General features: G+C 38.7%; 2 protein-coding genes across 17 annotated transcripts in view; one reads left to right on the top strand and one right to left on the bottom strand.

Annotated features, from left to right (window-relative positions):
* ARHGAP36 (Rho GTPase activating protein 36) overlaps positions 1–12,726 on the bottom strand; it is a 152,503-nt gene extending 139,777 nt beyond the window's left edge. For 6 of the 8 annotated variants that reach the window (XM_074359866.1, XM_074359860.1, XM_074359868.1 and 3 more), the window contains exons 1-2: positions 12,570–12,726; positions 11,821–11,942 (exon numbers count right to left, since the gene is read on the bottom strand). The gene's annotated coding sequence lies outside the window, so the exon portion shown is untranslated. The remainder of the gene's footprint in view (positions 1–11,820; positions 11,943–12,569) is intronic. The other 2 variants (XM_074359864.1, XM_074359871.1) reach the window with 1 other exon arrangement.
* Positions 12,727–12,852: 126 nt separating this feature from the next.
* Positions 12,853–22,101, top strand: part of ENOX2 (ecto-NOX disulfide-thiol exchanger 2) — a 247,837-nt gene continuing 238,588 nt past the window's right edge. Inside the window, exons 1-2 of one of the 9 annotated variants that reach the window (XM_074359851.1) lie at positions 12,853–13,127; positions 14,389–14,437. The gene's annotated coding sequence lies outside the window, so the exon portion shown is untranslated. Of the gene's footprint in view, positions 13,128–13,149; positions 13,279–14,388; positions 14,449–22,101 lie in introns of those variants that run through there. The other 8 variants (XM_074359845.1, XM_074359849.1, XM_074359844.1 and 5 more) reach the window with 8 other exon arrangements.

Here is a 22,101-nt window from a genome sequence, read left to right as displayed (position 1 = left end):
TCTTATAAAGGTTAAATGAGCCAACACATTTAAAGAGCTTGGATTCCAAGTCTTAGAAAAAGAACTTGACAAGTTGTATCCAATGTTAGTGTAGTAGTAGTAATCATCAGGTTTTGAGCTTAGCATCCAGACCCTGTTTCTATCTGGATTACAAGTGGGTCTTTAGGTGAAGGACCCTGGAGAGTTTGTCAGTATGGTGCGGAAGAATATGTTTTTGGATATGAAACTGGGATAGAAAAAAAAGAGAAAGATATTATTTTGCTTAGCACTTCCTCCCCTGTCATAGTAATTTAACTTATCATTATTTATTTTATGATATACAAACAACTTCACTGCAAAAAAAATCGTTCTGACAGCTGAATTTCTCACTTTCAAGCCAAGCCTTATATATATAAGCCAGGGTGGCATATAGGGTAGTCAGGAAAGGAATAAGAGACCCTTATTTAGGCGAGGTCTACATTATTGTCAACTTTATACATGTATAAATTATGAAAGCACCACATACTATATTAGATCTAGGTATGGACACTGTTTCCAGTTATTACATTCAGTTTTTTGGGTCTAGGTAAATACTTTGTAAAGGTTTTTCACATTTTGTATTGAATTTGTTTCTAGGAAAATTTTTATTTTATTTCTATTATAGATCCCAATTAATTAAAGATGTATATTATAAACTCTGGGAAACCACTAAATTCCTTAAAAGAGGTACAAATTAAAAGCCAATAGTAGAGGTAAAATGGAATAAAACGCTCAATTTTTTAAAAGTATAAAAACTTAAGTCAAAGAAGAAATAGAATAAATACAAAACAGCTAACAAGATGGTGTGTTTCAAGCAAATCATATCAATAATTACATTAAGGGAAAGTTGTCAAAATATACCACTTAACAGACAGATTTTTCACACTGAATAAAAAAGTAAGACACAATTATGTTCTCTACAAGAAACCTACTTTTAAACAAAAAGACACACATAGGGTAAAAGTAAAGGGAAAAAATCCAGTGTTGTCATTATTCCCTGGCCCTGGAAGAGGTTGCCAGGTGTGGGAGGTGACATTATAATGAGACAGCAAGGAGGAAAGAATATACATGCCGCCAATTCCTCATACAAAACCCTTAGCATCTGACATTTTCTGAAATTCAGAATTTGGGTTCTTTTAGATAGGCAATACAGTGAATATATGGCATATTATATAACACCCCTGTTACAAACACATTAGTATTTCATAGTGAAATGGATAAGTCACATAAACAGGTTAAATAAAGACTATACATAGCCTCATATCAATTCAGGTCAAGTTTTGCTACCTATTGAGTTTTGGTGACAAAATTATAAAAACTTTTGGCTTTTAGAGATTACTGAATTTTGGAATTAGATAATGGATCACAGTCCATGGTCAGGTAGGACAAGGAGGAGAACTAAGAAAAGTAGTGAGACCCACTAATGAGGCCATGCTGAAGCCTCCTTGGTTGGGTTAGAGGCCCAGTCTTCACTTTTTCTAGCCAGAGGTAGCACTTGTCCTCCAACCTGAAGCCCCTGAAGTGCACAGCACTTTGAGTGTAGGGTTGTGGATCACTTAAGGCAAAGTTTTGTCCACTATACATGCAGAAAACATGATCTTGGGATAGAAGTACTACATACATCATGGCCAAGTGATGACCATGGGTGGCATCAGGAAACATTAGAACAAAGCAGTCCTAATGTGCTTTTTTAATGCATTGAATTCATGCACAAGATTTTACCTGGAGAAAGGTACTATACTATAACCAAAGAATACGTGTCAACCATAGCATTGAGAAGTACATTGGATTGTATCAACAAAATTTGCTAAGAGAGTAGAACTTAGATATTCCTCACTAAAGAGAGGGAGGGAGGGAGGGAAGAAGGGAGAGGAAGGGAGAGAAGGAGTGAGAGGGAGGGAGGGGTAAATATATGAGGTGATTGATATGTTAACTTGTATATCAAACCATCAGGTTATACACTTTAAATATCTTATTTTTTTATCTGTCAATCATACCCCAATAAAGCTGGAAAATTTAAAAAAAAAACAGAAAAGGAAAGTGGCCTCTTTAATTTTGTTCTATCAAAATGAAGAATAGATAAACAAGATTATACTGTATAGCACAGGGAAATAAATACAAGATCTTATGGTAGCTCACAGAGAAAAAAATGTGACAATGAATATATATATATTCATGTATAATTGAAAAACTGTGCTCTACACTGGAATTTGACACAACATTGTAAAATGATTATAAATCAATAAAAAATGTTAAAAAATTTTTATTCTATTTGGAGTTTGCGGAGTATTTGAATGTATACATTCCTGTATTTCATTAAATTAGGGAAGTTTTTAGCCATTATTGCCTCTAGTATTCTTTCTACCCTTTGCTCTCTCTTTTCTCTTCTAGGACTCTCATTGTGATTTTTTTGGTCTCACAGGTTCAGTAGTGGCTTACTTAGCCATACTGAAGGCAGAAACATAATCAATCCCTCTTGACCTCAGTACATAAACTCCCTAGGGGAAGATGTGGATGCCTGATACAATGTAAATAAGACAAGTCATGAGCAGACTGTGGAAATGATGGAAAGTTGGCTGTAAGTTCCATAGAAATACAGGTGGCAGGGCTGGTCCTTGGGCATAGACAAAAATATGGAGGCCTCCTTCAGTGACTACCTACCTTTCTTCCATTCCTATACTCGTCATATGCATAACACATCATCAGTAATTTTCATTTTACACTCACTGATTCTCATGAAGAGGGTGCCCTACAACTACATCTACCCTGTGGAGCTTATGGTTTGCCTTCTTCTGTGCACTCTGAATCTCTCACAGGTTCAAATCACTGCAGCGAATGGCATTGTGGAAGCCTAACATATTCCTACCACTAAATCCTTCCCTACATCAGCCTACACTAAAGTCTACAATGTCCATAAAAAGCCATTCCTAGAGTCATTCCTGGAGGCTGAGGTATTCTGAGGTAGCATGACAAACCAGGAAGAACATCAACTGAGGGTTGGACATATTTAAGCTCTTATCTCAGCTCTGCCAGCTATTAGCTGTGTGATTTTGAGAAAAATCATCTAACCTCTCTGAACATGCTTCCTCCACTGTAGAAAGGGAATCATAATTATATGAACCAATTTACAGAGTTGTTGTAAGAATTAAATGAAACAAAGTTTATAAAGTAAAGGGGTGAGGGTCAGATATAAAACTTACAAACTTAATACAGGCCAAGTGATAGTGTGCAGAAAGCATAGCACAGAGTAAAACTGGATTTGAAACCTGGCTCTGTATTTGCTAGCTGTGTGACCCTTTTAGTCTCTTCACTGGCTTAACTGGTTTCCTCATCTGTATAATGGTGTAAGAACACATTATAAAGGATGGTCATGAAGATTCAATGGGAGAATGTAAGTGAAAACAAACATATGTGCAGGCATTCACATACATCTATTGAGCATATGGCAGTATGACACAATGGAGATCAGTGTAGTGTGGGGAAAGGTGGGGGAATACTTTAGAAAGGGTGCTCAGGAAAGCCCATTACTGGCACGAAGGAGGTGATGGAAGAACTTAGCAAATGGGAGTTTCTATCCTTTGCAAATTTTTCCAACTTGCACTACTTCCACCCAAACAACTTGTAAAAGTTTCTCTCCTTCAAGAAGCACGCATACATTTCCCTGTGGTACCAGCTCCCTCTTGACCAGTTCTTTCCTTTCCCTTCAGTCTCATGTGCTTGCGCTGCCCCTCTGAAGCATAAAATTCTGAGACAGCAAGGACATTGCTGGTCCTGATTCACTATCAGCCTTTTTCCATGGTTCCTCCCCCACATCATGCCTGCTATTTCATTTGCAGGAATCCTCTTTTTTTTAATCTTACAACTTTATTCAGATATAATTAACAAACCTCTACCACTGACCACAGACTGAGGAGCAGATCTCTTAAGTCCGGTTACAGATGAAGTTACCAACACTGAATACAGTTTCTGTGTTTAACCCTGGGCCCCAACCAAATACCTAACCCAAGACATAGCCTGAGTACCTAACTCGACTTGGAGACTTAACCCTAATTTCAGACTGAGCCCTTAACCCTGGTCCCAGATGGAGACCTTAATTCTATCCATAGACTAAGCCCCTTTTGGGCCATACTCCAAGACCTTAATTCTTACTGAGTCCCTCGATCTAGTCACATACTCACTGCCTATGTCTGGTTCAAGAGTAAGTAGTTATGTCTGGTCCCGGACTGAGTCTCTAACCTAGATCTCCTATTGAATCCTAACTATGGCCACTGATAAGCCATTAATTCACGAAACAGAGATCCAGCCTATGATCAGACAATAGCCTCTAAACCTGTCCCAGGGTGAGTCTGGAGCTTGAGCTACAGACTGTGACCTAACTCTAGGATATACTTAATATCCTCCACTGACCACAAAATGAGTGCTCAGCATACATACTGACTAGGCTCTAACCCTGACCACAGATTGAGGCTCTAACTTGGTCACAGCCTGAGATCTGATCTTGGAAACCAACCCAGCTACAATTTCCACCGACTTAGCACTAACCAGAAAATGACCCCAACATTGGCAACAGAATGACTACTAAACTTGGCCTCACACAGAAACAAAAACATGTACAGAGACTGAACTCTAAACTTGGACAAAGACTGTGCCTTAATCTTGGCCAAGAAGTGAAACCAAATCTTCTTCAAAACTTGAGGATATATTCCAACCAAATCATATGCCCTAATCCTGATCACAGATAGAATCCTGAACATAGCCACAGCCTGAGATTTAACTCTATTCAAAGCTCAGGTTCTAAACTGGGTCAGATACTGAGTTCATAAATCTGCCCATGGTATAATCCACTGAACCTGGGACAGACTAAGCCCCACCACTGGCCACTCATTTTGCCCCTGAATCTTAAAGCCTCTAACTGCTTACAAACTCAGTTTCCTGTCACAGACTGAATTCCTACCTGTCATCACAGATTGAGCTCATAAGACTAACCTTCAGCCTGATTTTTCAACCTGAAAATAAAACTGATGCTCCCCAAGTGGCTAATGACTGATCCTGAATCTCTGAAGTAGACTGAACCTTATCTCTGTCTAAATGCTAGCCCCAGACTGAATCCCAACTCCAACCACAGCTTTAACGCTAACTTAAGCCACAGACCAATTGTCAATATCAGAAACTGAACTGTTCACCAAAACTGGGCAAAAACTGAATACAAACCTTGAACACGAATTAAGGACAAAACAAACAAAAAATACTTTTCATAGTCTTTGCCTAAAACTTAACAAGAGAATAATTCTAACCCTGAACACAGATGCAACTCACCATGGCAAAGGCAGCCCTATTCCTGGGCACATTCTGAGCACTGCCCTGGGAAGAAGACTGTAAATCCCGTCCACAATCTGAGACCCAAAGACTGAATCCCAAGCCTGGCTAAGGAATAATTCCTAACACTATAAGGTTAAATCAAAACCCTCCTCATATCATTAGACCTAACAACAGGCTAAGACTGAATACTAACCTTTGTCACAGATTGATTCTAAACCCCATAAACAAAGTTCACTATATTGAGTCCGAGCACTAGCTTGAGATTGAGCAATCAGTCTGGCCACAATCCTAGCCCTAAACTGGGGAGAGATGTACCCATGACACTGGGCATGATAGGGGCACTAAAAATTAGCACAGGCTGAACTCTACTACTGATACCAGAATGCCTGCTACACCAGCCAGAGTCTAAGTCCTGAACTGACAACAGGACATAAACACTCTGAACTCAAACCCTAGGAACAGCCTGAGCCCAAATCCCTGGTTGCAGCCTGAGTCTCTAAATCTAAACACAGACTGGATCCTATGTGTTGTCCATTCTCACACTAACTTTATTTGTAGACTGACATGTAACATCAGCAGCCAACCTGAGAAACATGTTTATACTCTTATCTTAGCCCTAAAACTTTCTTTATAGTAAGTCTTAACCTGGTCATCAGTAACCCCTAAACTCTGATAAAACCTTAAATAGATACAAACATCAGTTGCATTTCAGAAAAAAAAAAAAAAACAAACAACCCAATCCAAAAATGGGCAGAAGACCTAAACAAGCAATTCTCCAAGGAAGAAATACAAATGATCAATAGGCACATGAAAAAATGCTCAATATCACTAATTATCACAGAAATGCAAATCAAAACTCCAGTGAGGTATCACCTCACACCAGTCAGAATGGCCATCATTCAAAAGTCTACAAATGACAAATGTTGGAGAGGCTGTGGAGAAAAGGGAACCCTTCCACACTGCTGGTAGGAATGCAGGTTGGTGCAGCCACTGTGGAAAACAGTATGGAGATTCCTCAAAAGACTAGGAAGAGACTTACCATATGACCCAGGAATCCTGCTCCTGGGCATATATCCAGAAGGAACCCTACTTCAAAAAGACACCTGCACCCCAATGTTCACAGCAGCACTATTTACAATAGCCAAAACATGGAAACAGCCTAAATGTCCATCGACAGATGACTGGATAAAGAAGTGGTGGTCTATTTATACAATGGAATACTATTCAGCCATAAAACACAACAACATAATGCCATTTGCAGCAACATGGATGTCCCTGGAGAATGTCATTCTAAGTGAAGTAAGCCAGAAAGAGAAAGAAAAATACCATATGAGATTACTCATATGTGGAATCTAAAAAAAAAAAGAACATAAATACAAAACAGAAACAGACTCATAGACATAGAATACAAACTTGTGGTTGCCAAGAGGGCAGGGGGTGGGAAGGGACAGACTGGGAGTTCGAAATTTGTAGATACTGACAGGCATATGTAGAATAGATAAACAAGGTTATACTGTATAGTACATGGAAATATATATAAGATCTTGAGGTAGCTCACAGTGAAAAAAGAATGTGACAATAAATATACATATGTTCATGTATAACAGAAAAATTGTGCTCTACACTGGAAATTGACACAACATTGTAAACTGACTATAACTCAATAAAAAATTTTAAAAAAATAAAATAAAATAAATGAATTGGTAAAGATGTGATATATATTTATACAATGGAATATTACTCAGCCATAAAAAAGAATGAAATCTTGCCATTTGTCACAACGTAGATGGACCATGGAAGGTATTATACTAAGTGAAATAAGTCAGACAGAGAAAAGACAAATACTGTATTATTTCACATATATTTGGAATGTAAAGTACAATACAAATGATCAAACATAACAAAACAGAAACAGTTACAAATACAGACAACAAACAGGTGGTTGTCAGAGGGGAAAGAGATGGGAGGAGGAGACAAATAGGTGAGGGAGATTAAGAGGTACAAAGTTCCTGTTACAAAATAAAACAGTCATGGGTATGAAATGTAGAGTATAGAGAATATAGCCAATAATTATGTAATATCTTTGTATGGTGACATGGTAACTAGACTTATGGTGGTGATCGTCTTGAAATGTACAGAAATAGAGAATCATTATGTTGTGCACCAGAAACACAAATAGTGTTGTAGGTCAATTATAATTCAAAAATAAAATCATAGTAAAAGAGATAAGATTTCTGGTTACCAGAGGTACAGGGGAGGGGCAGCAGAGGAAAATTAGATGAAGGTAGTTAAGAGGAACAAACTTTCAGTTATAAGATAAATAAGTACTAGGTATGTAATATACAATATGATCAATATAATTAACACTGCTGAATGTTATATATGAAAGTTGTTAAGAAAGTAAATCCTCTCCATTTTGGTAACCATAACTTTGTTTTCTACGTCTGAGAGTCTGTTTCTGTTTTGTATATAGATACATTTGTATTATTTTTAGATTCCACATATAAGTGCCATCAAGGGGAGAGGGAGGGACAAATTAGAGGTATAGGATTAACAGGTATAAACTACCATATATAAAATAGATAAGCAACAGGATTTACTGTATAATACAGGAAGTTACATTCAATATCATATAATAACCTTTAATAAAATATAATCTGAAAAAATAACTGAATCACTTTGTTGTATACCTGAAACTAAGACAATATTGTAAATCAACTATACGGCAATCAATCAATCAATCAATGCAACTTGTCTGCTCTAAGGAAAAAAAGAATACATGATGAGGTCTCATCATAAGGAAAATTTTTTTCTATTTCTTTAATGTTGTATCTATATGAGGTAATGGATGGCCACTAAACTTACTGTGGTAATCATTTCATGATGTATATAAGTCAAATCATTATGCTGTACACCTTAAACTTATACAGTCCTGTATTTTAATTATATCTCAATAAAACTGGAAGGAAAAATATCAGTTAAAAAAGTGTCAGCAAGGATGTGGAGAAATTGGAACTTATACTCTGTTTGTGGAAATAGAGAATGGTGCAGCCACTATGAAAAAACATACGGAAGTTCCTTCAAAAATTTAAAATAGATATATTGACATATTTTTTATATATACATATATATTTGGTATGATATATTTACATATATATGTAAAACATTATTCAGCCTTAAAAAAGAAGGAAAGCCTACTATTTGTGACAATATAGATGAACATAGAGGACATTATACTAAGTGAAAAAGCAAAACACAGGTAGACAAATATTGCATGATTCCATTTATATGAGGTATCTAAAATAGTCAAACTCACATAAGCAGAGAGGAGAATGGTTTGCCAGGGGCTAGGGAGAGGAGGAAATGGGAGTTGTTTTATAGGTATAGTTTTAGTTTTAGGATGAGTAAGTTCTAGACTTACAACATAGTGCCTATAGTTAAAAATACAGTATTGTGCATTGTAAAATATGTTGAGGATAGATTTCATATTAAATGTTCTTAACACACATACACACATGAAAAGCCACAAAAGAACACAAGGAAATTTTTGGAGGTGATGTATACGTTCAGTGCCTTGATTATGGAAATGGTATCATGGGTATATGTCTATGTCCAAACTCATCAAAATGTATACATTAAATACATTGAAATTTTTTATCAATTACACATAAGTAAAACTTCTTTTTAAAAAAACAGAAGGGACACTGCTTATGATTTCTGTCCCTTTAATTAGGAAAATAAACTTTTCCATAAGTCAAAGCATATTTCTTTTTGTGCCTCACTGATGAAAAAGCACCTGAGAAAAGTAGTGTTAGCTTTTAGAGTCTATATTTTGAGAAGGATAAGGAAAAGTGGTGCTTAAAATGTTCTGGGTTAATCAATCAACAGTATTTGCTACAGCAGGAGTTCTCTAAAATTAGTATCATTATTAAAGAACTTATCTAAAAATGTTTGACAAATTATTGTCTCAACACTCAATCCAGCTACTAATAATTATAAGCCTCCTTCAAGTGTCTAAGTAAGCAACAGTAAGTGGATCGTGTATGGAACAATATATATAGGAATTATATAAACCAGAATGTTCATAGAATTAAAAGCTTAATCAGATAGCAATAACACTGACACTGAGTGAACAGAAACTCCACACAAAGTCAAAATAGGACTACTACTAGTAAAATCAACTCTGACACAGGCCAACTGAAATCCTAACATACATCTCTGAACCATGCTCTGGCTGCAGAATGAGGTATAACACGGGCCACTGACCTACCTCCACAGCATTCCAGATACGAGCAAAGACAGAGCCCTGACGCTGACTAAAGTCAGAAACCACACCTTAGACTTACTTTGGCCCAACATGCATCCCCGATTCTGTTCCTATTCATAGTGGAAATCCTGGCCACATACTATACTCTAATATCGTCCATATATGAAATGCTAACTTCACTCTGAAACAAAACTAGGGCAAATCACAGGTAATATCTTAACATGGCAACAGACTGAATATTAAACTTAGACACTTACTGTGCATTAACACTAGTTACAGACCAAGGCCTAATGCTGGACCAAGAATAAACTTTAACCATGAACACTAATTAAAACTTCACCTGGTAAAACAGTGAACATAGTCCTTTTGAACCATAGTTCAAATTCTTATGTAGCCTTTCCCCACGCCACACAATCAGTATGAACTGTAATCTCGACTAACCTTTGATTGATTCCCAAACCTAGAAATGAAAGTGATTCCAACACTGGCCAAAGAGTAACATCAAACCTTGAGCAGAGCCCTAACTCTGGATTTGGTCTTTCTAAGGCTGTTCCACAGACTGAGCGTTAGCACTGATCTCAGAATAAGGCCTCTCTTATATAAACTCAATCCTAATACTGGCCAAAATTTGAACCCAAATTGACTTCACAATGAGTATAATCCAGGCCACACTGGACCAAAGGCAGCCTCAGTGAGCTTTTACACAAGTCAGAAATTTGCTGATCCTTGTTACAGAATGAACCATGGCTATAACAGTGGAGCCAAACATTGATAATGGCTGAGCTCTAAATTTGGTTCCATGGTGCTCTAACCATGGATCCACACTGACTTGTAAAGATAGCAACAGATTGACTAAGACAATCTAAACCAAAGATTGAAGCCAAACACATTCCACATTATAAACCTGAACCCTGACCATGACTTCAGCTATACACTGGTTCTTAAGACTTAACCTTGGCCTACTAACATACACATCCCAAAAAGCTTTGTAGAAATATTGTCACTGCTATATATTTTCATTATTAATCGTATTTATTGATTATTTCTTTCTACTAAACTCCAAAGGGAAGGAATGTTGTCTGTTTTTTTTCTCCCCTCCTCCTCTATTCTCAAGTATGCATGGAATAGAGGTGCATGGAATGTTGTAGGTACTCAATAAATATTTGTTTACTGGATGAATGAGTAGTACTTGTTATTCTTTTGTCTTCTTATTTGACCTCTCTGTACAGTATTCCAGTGATTATACTTTGTTTTCTGTTGGTTCATCTATTAGGCCATTTCTTCTCAGCTTCTTTTGAAGAATCTCTTCCTCTACATACTTGAATATCGTTCTTTTCTAGGGTTCCGTACTAATCTTCATCCCTTTAAAAATTACCATTCTGAACTCCCTCTATATGACATTTAATTCATATTTACTTATTTAATTACCATCTATTACTGATGTCTCCCAAATGTTTCATTCCAACCCAGACCTCTCTCCTCTGTTTCAGACCCACCTTTCTTTGCAGCCTATCAGGCATCTCCACACAAATGTTCCACCGACTCCTCAAATTTTTAAATGTCCCAAACTGAGTTCCTCCTATCCTTCACAAACTCACTACTCTCCCTGGGTTCCCTATCTTAACAAATTACTACCATTCACTCTTCCACATCAGAACTTGGAAGTCACATTGTACGCCTTCCTTTCCTCCCCTTTCCATATCCAAATTATCATCAAATCCATCTTATCATATCATTTCCTTGCTTAAAGTTCTTTGATGGTTCTTTATTGCTTTCAGGTTATATTTTGAACTCATTAGAATGGCCCACTATTCCTGTTCAATCTAGTTCCTGCAGTAGAGAACTTTTTTGTTTGTTTGTTTCCTGCACTCTCTCACATCCTTATTTCTCTGTATGGAATATGATTAACCTCCCTCTCCCAAATCTGACAAATATCTTACTGGTTCTTCAAGCATCATCATTCAAGCATTGCTTTCTCCATAAGTGGAATGAGTTCTTTCTCTTTTACGGTCCTACAGAACTCTATATAGAACTTTTTAGAGCACACTAGCTTCCTTCTTAGATTCTGAACTACTTGAGAGGAGCGACTACTTTCCAATTCTGTAACAATTGAGTCTAAACCAGTACCTTGCACAAAGCAGTTTGCTAAATAATTTACTGAATCTATTAAGTCCTCTTTTTCCTTCACATCACTTTTTTAAATGTTAGGCAATTACCTTAGCAAAACGTAATTCCTCTTTCTTTCCCTTCATTCCATTTGTGAGTCAAAAAGTTGTCCTTATCAGTAAAATTGTAGTAACCCAACTGTAACGATCCATTCAGCTATAAGGATTCTTCTCTAGCAAAGAAAAGAAAAGTCAAAAGTTAGGAGTGAAATTAGCCTTAATAAACAACCACTTTTTTCAACCTTTTAATCACCTGAAAGTGCTTAGGTGTTCTCACGTATTTCTTTATCCTCCTCTTTTAATGTATTTTTTACTAAAAAGATAGTTTCTTAAAGAAACATAGTTATTTCTTATTATTCAAGTTGTACTGTCTATCTGTTTTAAACTGCTGCATTACACCAATGACTGTGGCCACTGTTCTTTATAGCAACAATGCGGCTTCATCATGTGTTAAACAGGTTTTTTCTGGGCTGGCTTCAATCACATTTCTATGCCTGTTGTGACACCATTTCAAAAGAAAAAGATGATTCCTAATAAGAAACAAAATACACATTTTTCCCAGAACCTTAAAGTGATTCTAATGCAGATGATTCACACAGAACACACTCTGACAATTTTAGAGGACTAGTTAAAATTCTAAGCCTCTCAGAACATAACATTTTTTTAAAAGCCACTAAATCAAAACTCAATGAGAATTTCAAATCACGATATAACGTGCTTCCCCCCCAAATTCTAATCGTTTAAGCAACAGTAAAATCAATCTAGAACCTTCATCTGCCCCCACAAGCACAACCCCATACCCCAAGAAGGGAGATTCTTTAAGACAGCACACTCCAAACTACAACATCCAGAATACCCTCCTCGAGCCGAAACTCTGGGGACAATAGGAACTGGGCGAGGGGGCTGCGTTGGGGGAAGGGAAGCGGTGGGGGGGAAGGGAGGGCGAGAGGGGAGGAATTGTGGGTATTAAAAAGTAATGTCTCGACTCCATCTCCCACAATCCTCTGTCTTCACTTGAGTCTCTCCCCCAATGCCAACAGTGGATTCCACTCCCCCACCCCCAGGAAGAACAGCCCCCAGCGACCTCAAACTACATTTCCCATGAGGACAAGGGTCGGGCCTCCGGCTTCTCTGGTGAACGATAGCCAATAGGAGACGCCGCAGCGGCCACGGTGTAGGGGAGAGCCCAGCCTCCCGCCGGGCGCCGGGCCTAAGCCGGCAGCGCCAGGCGGGAAGTTCGGAAGACAGTCGCTCAGCTTGGGGCGCCGCCAGGCCACAGCCCGTCCGGAAGCTGCCGCGTCGCCCCGATTTTCCGCGGCTCTATAAGGAGTAGCGCTTCGGTAGCCGGGGAGCTGGAGGTCAGAGAGGCAGAAAGCCTGAGCGGCTGCGGCTGGGGACTGTGGGACTGAGAGGCCTAGGGAGGAGGGTGCTTCCGGGGCCGCGAGCCTCAGCCCTGACTCCGCCCAGCTCCGCCTCCGCGGGAGAAGGGGTGTTGGGCCCCGAGTCCGGGTGGGTTTCCGAGCTCGCCGCGCCTGTTCCCTGGAGCCTCGGGAGCGCGTTCTTTTTTCCCTTTTTTCTGAAATCTGCCCGCTGTGTTTTTCCTCACGAAGCCACCCCGTGTCCCCCATTCTGGCCTTGTGCCTCCTCAGACGTCTGAAGTTAGGGTTCTCAACCAGGGTCTTCCCTAGTGTCTGGACTCGCATTACTGTTCAGAGGAATTGGGTGATCTTCTTCCTCGCTTTTCTCAATTTACATTTCAGGTCTGGGCGCACACCCCTCCCAATGCACGCACTCCTCATTTCCCTTGGGAGCCTGGGAATTCCTTGCCACGTCCCAGGCGTGACTTTCTGTCAACTTTTTATTTTCTGCCTCCTTGATCAAGATCGTCCCCATCTCTTGACTGGCCCCTCCAGCTACTTGCCCCTTCCCCTGCCACGTCTCTGGAGTGGAAAGGGTTTCCCCTCTATTTTCTGAAGGGATGGGGAACAGATGAGGGAAGAAATCTCCCTTTTGAGAAATATGTATTTAAGGTTCAGTGCAGTTTTCTGGTGAGAACAAAAGTCAAGTTAGACCTATTTTTAAAAACCTAGCGCTTTAGGGCTTTCCGGCAAGCATTGATGTTAACAAATATTTAGGGGGTACACCAACTACAGAATAAAGTAGACCGTGCAAAACACGGCTGTCTTATTTTGTTATCACAAACGCGTTCAAAAAGTGCTTAAGGGTTAGTGGAAGGGGATACTGATAGGGTGGGGGGGGGGTTGATCTATGGAAAGTTAAACCTAACCCTGAAAATGCTGAAGGCTTGAAACTCATCTAGCTTCCAGACCAATCCTGGTAGGCTCTGGGAAGAAGAATTTTAATTTGGGTTTCAAAGGAGTGAAGGGGATTTGGAAAAAGGTGGATAGAAGAGGGAGCACTTGTATAACAGGTGGGCTTCCCTGACTGGAGTAAAACGTGTCAGCCGAGATAGATTGGGAAAGAAATACTGTTGAAAAGCTTGGGATCATAATAATAGGACACTTAAAAGTATTCACATAGTTTGGATATTATTCTGTATCAAATAAAGTTAAAAACAAAAAAAATTAAGATTGGGTGATTTTTGTTTTTTCATCCTAGGGGAACCTGATTTGAGATCAATTCTTGGAGAACACAAAGAAGTGTGGTGGTATGTTCCAGGTGTGAGTTTAATTTAAACCCAAGAAGAATTTTGTCTTCTAGACTGTTTTGTTTGTGGCTATTCTGAGCTACACTTTATAGTTGTCATTTTTAAAGCCTGGTGATATAAATTCATTTTCTTAAGAAATGCATTTGCTATCCTTGTGTATCATAGTATCTGAGTTGTAGTCATTTCATTGGGCAACAATAATGATTGCTATTTATTGAGCCCGTATAATGCTCCAGGCTCTATCATAAGCACTTTGTTGAATTATCCTGAGTCTTATGAAGTAGGTACTATTCTTCCCATTTTTCTAGAAGAGGAAACTAAAAAAGAGAAGTTAAACAACCTACCTAAAGTCATATGGATTGTAAGAAGTTGAGTTGGGGTTTGGGTGTATAGATTTCTGAATCCAGAGCCCATGCTCTCTCCACCATGGTTTGCTGGTCCTGCTGTTCACTTTTGTTCTTGACTTTCCATTTGTAGTAAGGAGAGATTATTGTGAGAGATACTTGATCGTCTTGGCAAAACCCCAAATGATTCACTTTTAGTTTCTACGTCAGTATGTGTCTGCTGTAAAGTAGCTGCCAAAACCAAATTAGCTTACCTGGTATTGCAGCCATAGCTAACTGAGTCTGTCAAAACTATAGTCAGCATCACTATATCTAAATTAGATGATTCTCTTTATAAAACATGTCATACCTCTAAGCTGTTTGGACCTGGACAGTACTTTGGGTTTTATTTTAACCATTATTTTAAGTGACCTTCAGGGGCACTTGGTCTTCTCCATGACCTTTGCTCCACGTGAAGTATTGGGAATATAACAGAGTACATGGTATGAGCTCTCCCTAAGTTTAGTTTCGGTGATAGATGCCCATCATTTTGAAATAATGTAGTAGTTAGTATAACAGAGACAGGTGCAAAGTGCTATGGGAGGATGAAGGAAGGAGCAACTAACTTTAAGGGAGAGTCAGGAGGAAGGCTTTTGTGAGTAGCTGACATGACAGATAGGTCTTGAAGGATAATGAGTTTGCCAGGGAGAGAAGAGTAGAGGGGAGGCATTGCAGGTGGAGGGAGCAGCCTGTGAAAGACATGGGATTTTACAAGAGCAAGGCATCTCCATTCAGTGTTGAAGAATTCAGCATGGCTGGGCTACAGATTGTTTGGGAAAAGGAAGGTATAATGGTGGAAGAGTCTGGAAAGATAGGTCGGAGCTGATTTGTGCAGAACTTTGAACACAACGATAAGAAATTTGGATGTGCTCAGGTAAGCCAGTGTTTTTCACAATGTAGGGCATCTACCACTGGTAGTTATGTTGTTCTCCCACAAACATTTAAAGTTTTATTTATTATATTTTCTAATGTGGCTTATAAACATAAAACTGAATTACATCATCAAATCTAAGGTCACTTAGGATATGGCTTAGTGAAAATATAAAGTTAACCAGTTTTAAGTTGATTTTAAGAGAAATATTAAGTAATAGTACCCATGGTGTGTGAATATGGAAAAATCAGCAAGACTACTCAAATGACTGACATCTGGAAAGTACTACTTGTAAGCAGTAAAAAAAAAACATTAAAATATTTTAAAAGAGGGGTGCTGCGATCAGGTTTTCATTTTAGGATGCACCGGAAGGGGACATGACCAGTTAGGAGGCTAGTACTCCATTCTACAGAGAGAGAATTGGGACTTGAGGGAGCAACATATGAGAGGAGGGAACAGAGTTGAAAGACATTTAGGAGGTAGAATTTGTAGGACTTGGTAGACTTGAATATTATTATTTTATCAGTGTTATTTGAATAGTTTTTAAAAGCTTGTATGCCACTTGCCTGCTACCCTTTTTGTGCAAAAATGAGCGTATCATTGCCTAAATCAGGCTATGTACATATATATATCCATTAAGGTAGCAGTGGAGGCTCTTGTCATGAATGGGTTTAGATTACATATGAGCATCCTCATGGCCTTACTGAGTGTCCTTGAGAGCAGTGGCACAAATATACGAGGAGTATGATTTGATCTGTGATCCTTAGCTATCTGAGAAACTCCTTTAAGACTCAGCTCAAATATCAACACCTCTGTGAAGCCTTTCCTGCAACTCCCCCTCCCTCGACCACACCCACATGCATGCACACACGAAGCAGTATTCCACAGGACCCTGCACTTACCTCTCTTCTAGCCTGTACCACATCATAATGTATTGGTCTGTGGATGTGTCTGTCTCTCCCCTAGACTGCGAGCTCCTTGAGGGCAGGGACCAGGTTTCATTTATCTCAACACTCAAAGCATCCAGAAAGGTACATGGTAGACATCTAATAAGTGGTGATTGGATGAAAAGAATACATCAGCATATTCACATTAATATAATTCTGGATCTTGGTATCACAGAGTATCAAATGCTACAAAAAGATTAGCTATTTGCTACATTTGCTCCTTTTGCAGAGTAAAGCAGTAAATTCAAGTGACCTGGGTATATAACTTCACTAGAAGTTTCTTTTATTTTATTTTTTTTCATTTTTGTCCACTCTCTTCTGGTTGCCTTTTCTCTTTTTTCTCATTTGTTCACCCAGCCACCTGTTCCTTAGGCCTGCCCATTGCTTTGTTCCTCCTGACAGAGTTCACATTGCTCCTGCCCTGATACTTTGCCAAGGATCCATCCCTCTTCTCCACCCACCAAATCCAGTTGACTGCATCTTTGAAATCACTCTGAAATGGGTCTCCTCCTCACATAGACACTGCTAGTGGGACTGTAATTTGATATAGCCCTTCTGGAAAGAATTTGTCAATATGTATCAAAAAATCTTAAAATTGAACATAGCTTTCAACCTTCAACTTCTAGGGCTCTATGCTGAGGAAACGAATGTGATGTTTCTAAAAATTTGGCTCCCAGGATGTCTATCCCAGAATTGTTTATAATAACTAAAGCAAAAAAAAAAAAAAGAAAGAAAGAAAGAAAGAAAGGAAGAAAAAGAGAAAAATAACATTTTAAATGTCCAATACTAGAGGTTTGAATTAAATCAATTATGGGACATCTGTGGATTACTAAGTAACCATGTAAACTGATGTTACCAAAAATATTTAATGATGTGAAAAGAAGTTTATGATATATTAAGAGAAAATTCAGGTTATAAAGCTGACAGATCCCAGTTTGAACACACACACACACACACACACACACAAATATATATCGTATATGCACCCCCCACACACCTGTGTGCACATATATAGGAAAAGTCCTGTAATGTTTAACAAAAAAAATTATTAATAGAGTTTTCCTATGAAGAGAAAGATTACATGAGTTCTACTTTTACCTTTTTCCCTATTTTTCATAATCCTCCATAATGATATATTTGTACATTTTTCAAAGTTACTAAAAATGTTTCCCCTGTCCATCCCTATTACCATTGCCTTAGTCTGGAGCACACCTACCCAGAACACACATATACCTTCTACCCAGGGTTACTACTACCTCCAGCCTGCCTCCCTACCAATCCTTTCTTCAACAATGCTGACAGAATAAATGATGTTTCCTAATCCCAAGTCTAGAGCTATCTAGCTGTATATAAAATAATTCAAAGGCTGCCCTTTGTCCTTGAGATAAAATCCAAATTTCTTAGACTGCTTTATAAAACCTTTGAAAATCAGCTTCTTGCTTTTCTTTCCAGCGTCACTTTTTCCTCCAACAATTTACTTTTTCTAAGAGTCTTAGGCCAGTGCCTGGCACATAATAGGTGTCTAATGCTAACCAAGTATCGATGTGGATTGTATGGGTTAACTATTGTGTTCCAGGCAATCCACCAGTGCTTCATTTCATCCTCAGAGTAAAAATGTTAAATACATACAATAGTTACCCCTATTTTACAGATGAGGAAAAGTAAAATAAATAAAAATGGGAAGAAAAGTAACCATAATAAAGAACATTTTTTAAAGAGAAAATCAATTCCCCCCACCCCCACCATAATACAGCTCTCTTCATTTTCCTGCAGCCCCTGCCAGTCTTTGTCAGTACGCACACAGACTTTGTTCATTCCCTTGGGCAAATTGTAAGTGACCACAGCATAGCAAGAACAGTCCAGACCGGCATGATCTCACCATGTCACGGTTCACATTGTGTTAATGTACAGAAATCTTTCCTTTGTATATATAACACTTCATGCAGGAGAAACAGAAGAGGTCCAATTGCTCTGTTTTTCTTTCTGTTTTGAAATTTTATGTCTTTTGGGATGGGGATGTCAGCAGAGAGCTACAGAATACTGTGATAGAATCGAATGTACAAGAAACAATGTGTCTCATGGGAGCCAATGTCATTGGTTAATTTATTTTTTTAAATGTCATGTAGATATATTTTCTAGCGATCTGTCCCCAGGGAGGACCTTGGTTGAATTCAACTGTTAATCCTATTTACAGAATGCAGCCCATGCGTGCACCATATTCTTGATTGTTAAGTGATCTTAGACATACGTAGTGGATTACCATAATGACATACAATCAGGTGAATATAAGATATCTGATTTTCTCTACAAAAATGTATCAGTGTTCATGTTGTCATTCAGGATTCTGCCTTGTGGTCTTTCCTTCATTTTACTTACAAACAATACCCATTGTACAAAAATGGATGCTCTTTAAAGGATAGAAGTCCTAAGCATGAATTATCTGAATAAAATATTGTCACCTTGTAAGGAATTCTCACTGTTAAATACTCTAGGAAAAAGAATGTATAGTTCTCCTGCTCCAAGATCAAATAAGTTGAACATAGAAATTACAGATTTAGTTTTAATTCATTTGATGAATTATTGTGGGTTTACTGTATGCAAAGCACTCCACTAGAAACTGCAGTAGATACTTACAAATATCCCCCTTTTAATGCCTTCCAGACAGACACAGAGAGATCTGGTGTACATATAAGAATGAGTGTGCAAGAGCAAATGGAAGGAAGAGAAGGTTTTCAATAAGCAGGCACATATAAATGAAAATTTACTCTACTGAAAATTGGGATACCTGCCAGTAGGGATTTATTCTTTTTTTCTCCCTCTGTCTCTTTCCTCTGTTCGATATATGGGCAAAAATGAGCTACCAGATAGCTGATAAGCAAATCATCTACTTCTCTGTTTATAAACAGTTTGAGAGAAGGAACAGTGACTTTTCTGTACGTCCAGCCCTGCACAAACCTGCTGGTGATGTTGTGAGAGTTATGACTATGTCAGCTTTTCCAGGGTTTCTGTCTCTGCTGTGGAGATTTGGCAGACACCTCAGACAAATTTTATGTCTCTTAAATCTTCCTCAAGTTAGGCTTGGCTCTTAGATTTATATGTACCAAAAAAAAAAAAAAAGCCAAGTGTTTACCAGTTTGACATTTTTGAAGATCAAAACAGACTCCCTTTTTTAAAAAAAAAATTCAGCATACACCTCAGTTTAGTCTACAGAAAGAGCTAATTACTTTTGCTGTTTGTTTAAACAGCTGAAATGTTTACTTTCCAGAAGTGGCAACAGATCATATGTCTAAAGATTTGTATTCCAGACCTCACTATTGCTTCCTCTTTTCCTTGCCTGCAAAGTATAAAGTTTTGCTAAAGTCTTCATTGTCCTTTTTTGCCTTTACTGATACATACTATAAAACAATTTAGGGTGGAAGGTGTGATGAAAGATATTGGCAATCTAGGAGAAAAGTTAAAGATCATTTTTATTAGCTCTGCCCTGCCCCCCATTTTTGGCTCTCAGTTTTTCAGTGGTCCCTTAAGCACAATAATGACAGGTAAGAATAGGAACTGGAGAACTTTCCGTGACTACCCACTAACAAGGCTTGTCCAAGTGTATCTGTAGGCAGAGCACAAATGAGAGTTTGGCTATAATTCAGAAGAGTTGAAACACTGTGTAGAGAATGTTACATAAACAATATCGCTGCAGTGGTGAACTGTGAACGATAACTATGGGGAAATCCCCAGTAAGGGCCCTTCTCATCTGCTCCAGCTGCTCTCTTCAGCCAGCAACAATTGCCAGTAAGAGCTCCCTGGGGTAGAAGCTGTCCTCTAGTAAGGCCCCATAATATGTCCTCCTACCATTTCTTCTTCAGTCAAGTCCTCAAACACACTTCAGTAGGATTACTTTGGTCACATAATATTCTAATTTTCACCTTTCAAGAGATGCTGAGTTTGAATTCAAGGAGCACTGGGTATTCAAGCTCATTTATTCAATAGACATTTAAGCACATATGCAGGACCAGACCTTATGCCAAGTGCTAGGAATACAATGATGAATTAAGAGTAGTCCCTGCCTGCCCTTAAGGAGCTCACAGTCAAGTTGGGAAGATAGGCACCCAAACCAATAATTATATTACAATGGGAAAGATGTTCAGAGAAAGAGCTATGTTATAAGGTACCCTGGAGGCATGATGGAAGAAATTACTGCTAGGGGTGGGCTACTTACAGATCAGAGTCTAACTATGCTGAATCACAAAGGATGAGTGGGCATTGCCTAGAATCTAGGTGGACAAAGAGGTGGTGGGCAAGGATTCCAGGAAGAGGGAACACTAACACATGCAAAGTAGTCACATGTGTAAAAACAGATAGTTCAGAAAAATGTAAGGTATTGTGTGTGAACTACTGGGGGTGTGGGAGAGGAGACAGGATAAGAATCTAGAAAGGTATCCTGTGGCCAGTTGGTGAAGCCTGCTTGCTAAAGAGCTTAGCCTTGATCCTATAGGTGGGGGTGAGCCAGCACAGAGTTTTAAATGGAGAGTAACATGATTGGATTGGAGGATGGGCTTTATGGGGGGAAAAAAAAAACAGAAACAGAGAAAAGTCCACCTTTTGATTTGGCAGTCTGAGAGGCCTTCCCTAATCGCTTGCTGGCTATTCAGGAATGCGGTCTCTGCTAGGTTTTTATTCAATATACAAAGATCACTTTGAACAGTTGTTTCCTTCTACACACAGGGCATAACTTCCTGTACTCCTTCACATGTTACTTAGCTAAATATTCATTCTTTCCAATTCAAGTCAATGATCCTAATAGTAATTGAGGCTTGTTTATCATGAATGAAATCAGAGTTTCAAAGCATAACTGCTAGTTTAAGAAACTGTATGAGGTTTATTTATTGCTTACTGAGTCAGTGGGGCTGAGGTGAGTGCTGGTCAACTCCCCTTGTGGGACTGAGGGTAGAAAAGGGACAGACGCTGAAGAGATGGCTGTTGAGAAAAATGGGCAGCATCCAGAATGTTGGAAATCCCTAAAGGCCACATCCAAATAAGGGAAGTAGATATAAGGGCCAGAAATACATGAATATAAAACAAATGCACATTGAAGGTAACTGTGCCCAAATTGTACTATCTAGCCAATAGTTTTTAGAGCACGTGCTTTCCTTGATTCAGATACTGTAAATGGATGAAGTCCAAACTCTTTAGCCTGCCATTCAATACTTTCTGCAGTACTGATTGGCTCCAGTCTACCTTTCTAATCTTCATACATCTGTCTTACAGAACTTCTCTGGGCAGCCAGTTACCCTTTCAGACACTGCTTTGGCATTCCCTCACCTACACTGTGAGCCCTCTCAGGGCAGCGACTATGTTTTTTTACCTCTTTGAATCCCCCACAGTGCCTAGCATAGTGTCTTGCATGTAGTAGGCACCCAAGTATATGTACGGTTTGATTATCCCCTGCTCATTCTTTCCAAATTTTCTGCT

The sequence above is a fragment of the Camelus bactrianus genome, chromosome X (genome assembly GCF_048773025.1).
Source record: "Camelus bactrianus isolate YW-2024 breed Bactrian camel chromosome X, ASM4877302v1, whole genome shotgun sequence".
NCBI classification, from domain to species: domain Eukaryota; kingdom Metazoa; phylum Chordata; class Mammalia; order Artiodactyla; family Camelidae; genus Camelus; species Camelus bactrianus.
Note: the sequence above shows the minus strand (reverse complement) of the source record. Positions and strands in the feature narration are given on the sequence as shown.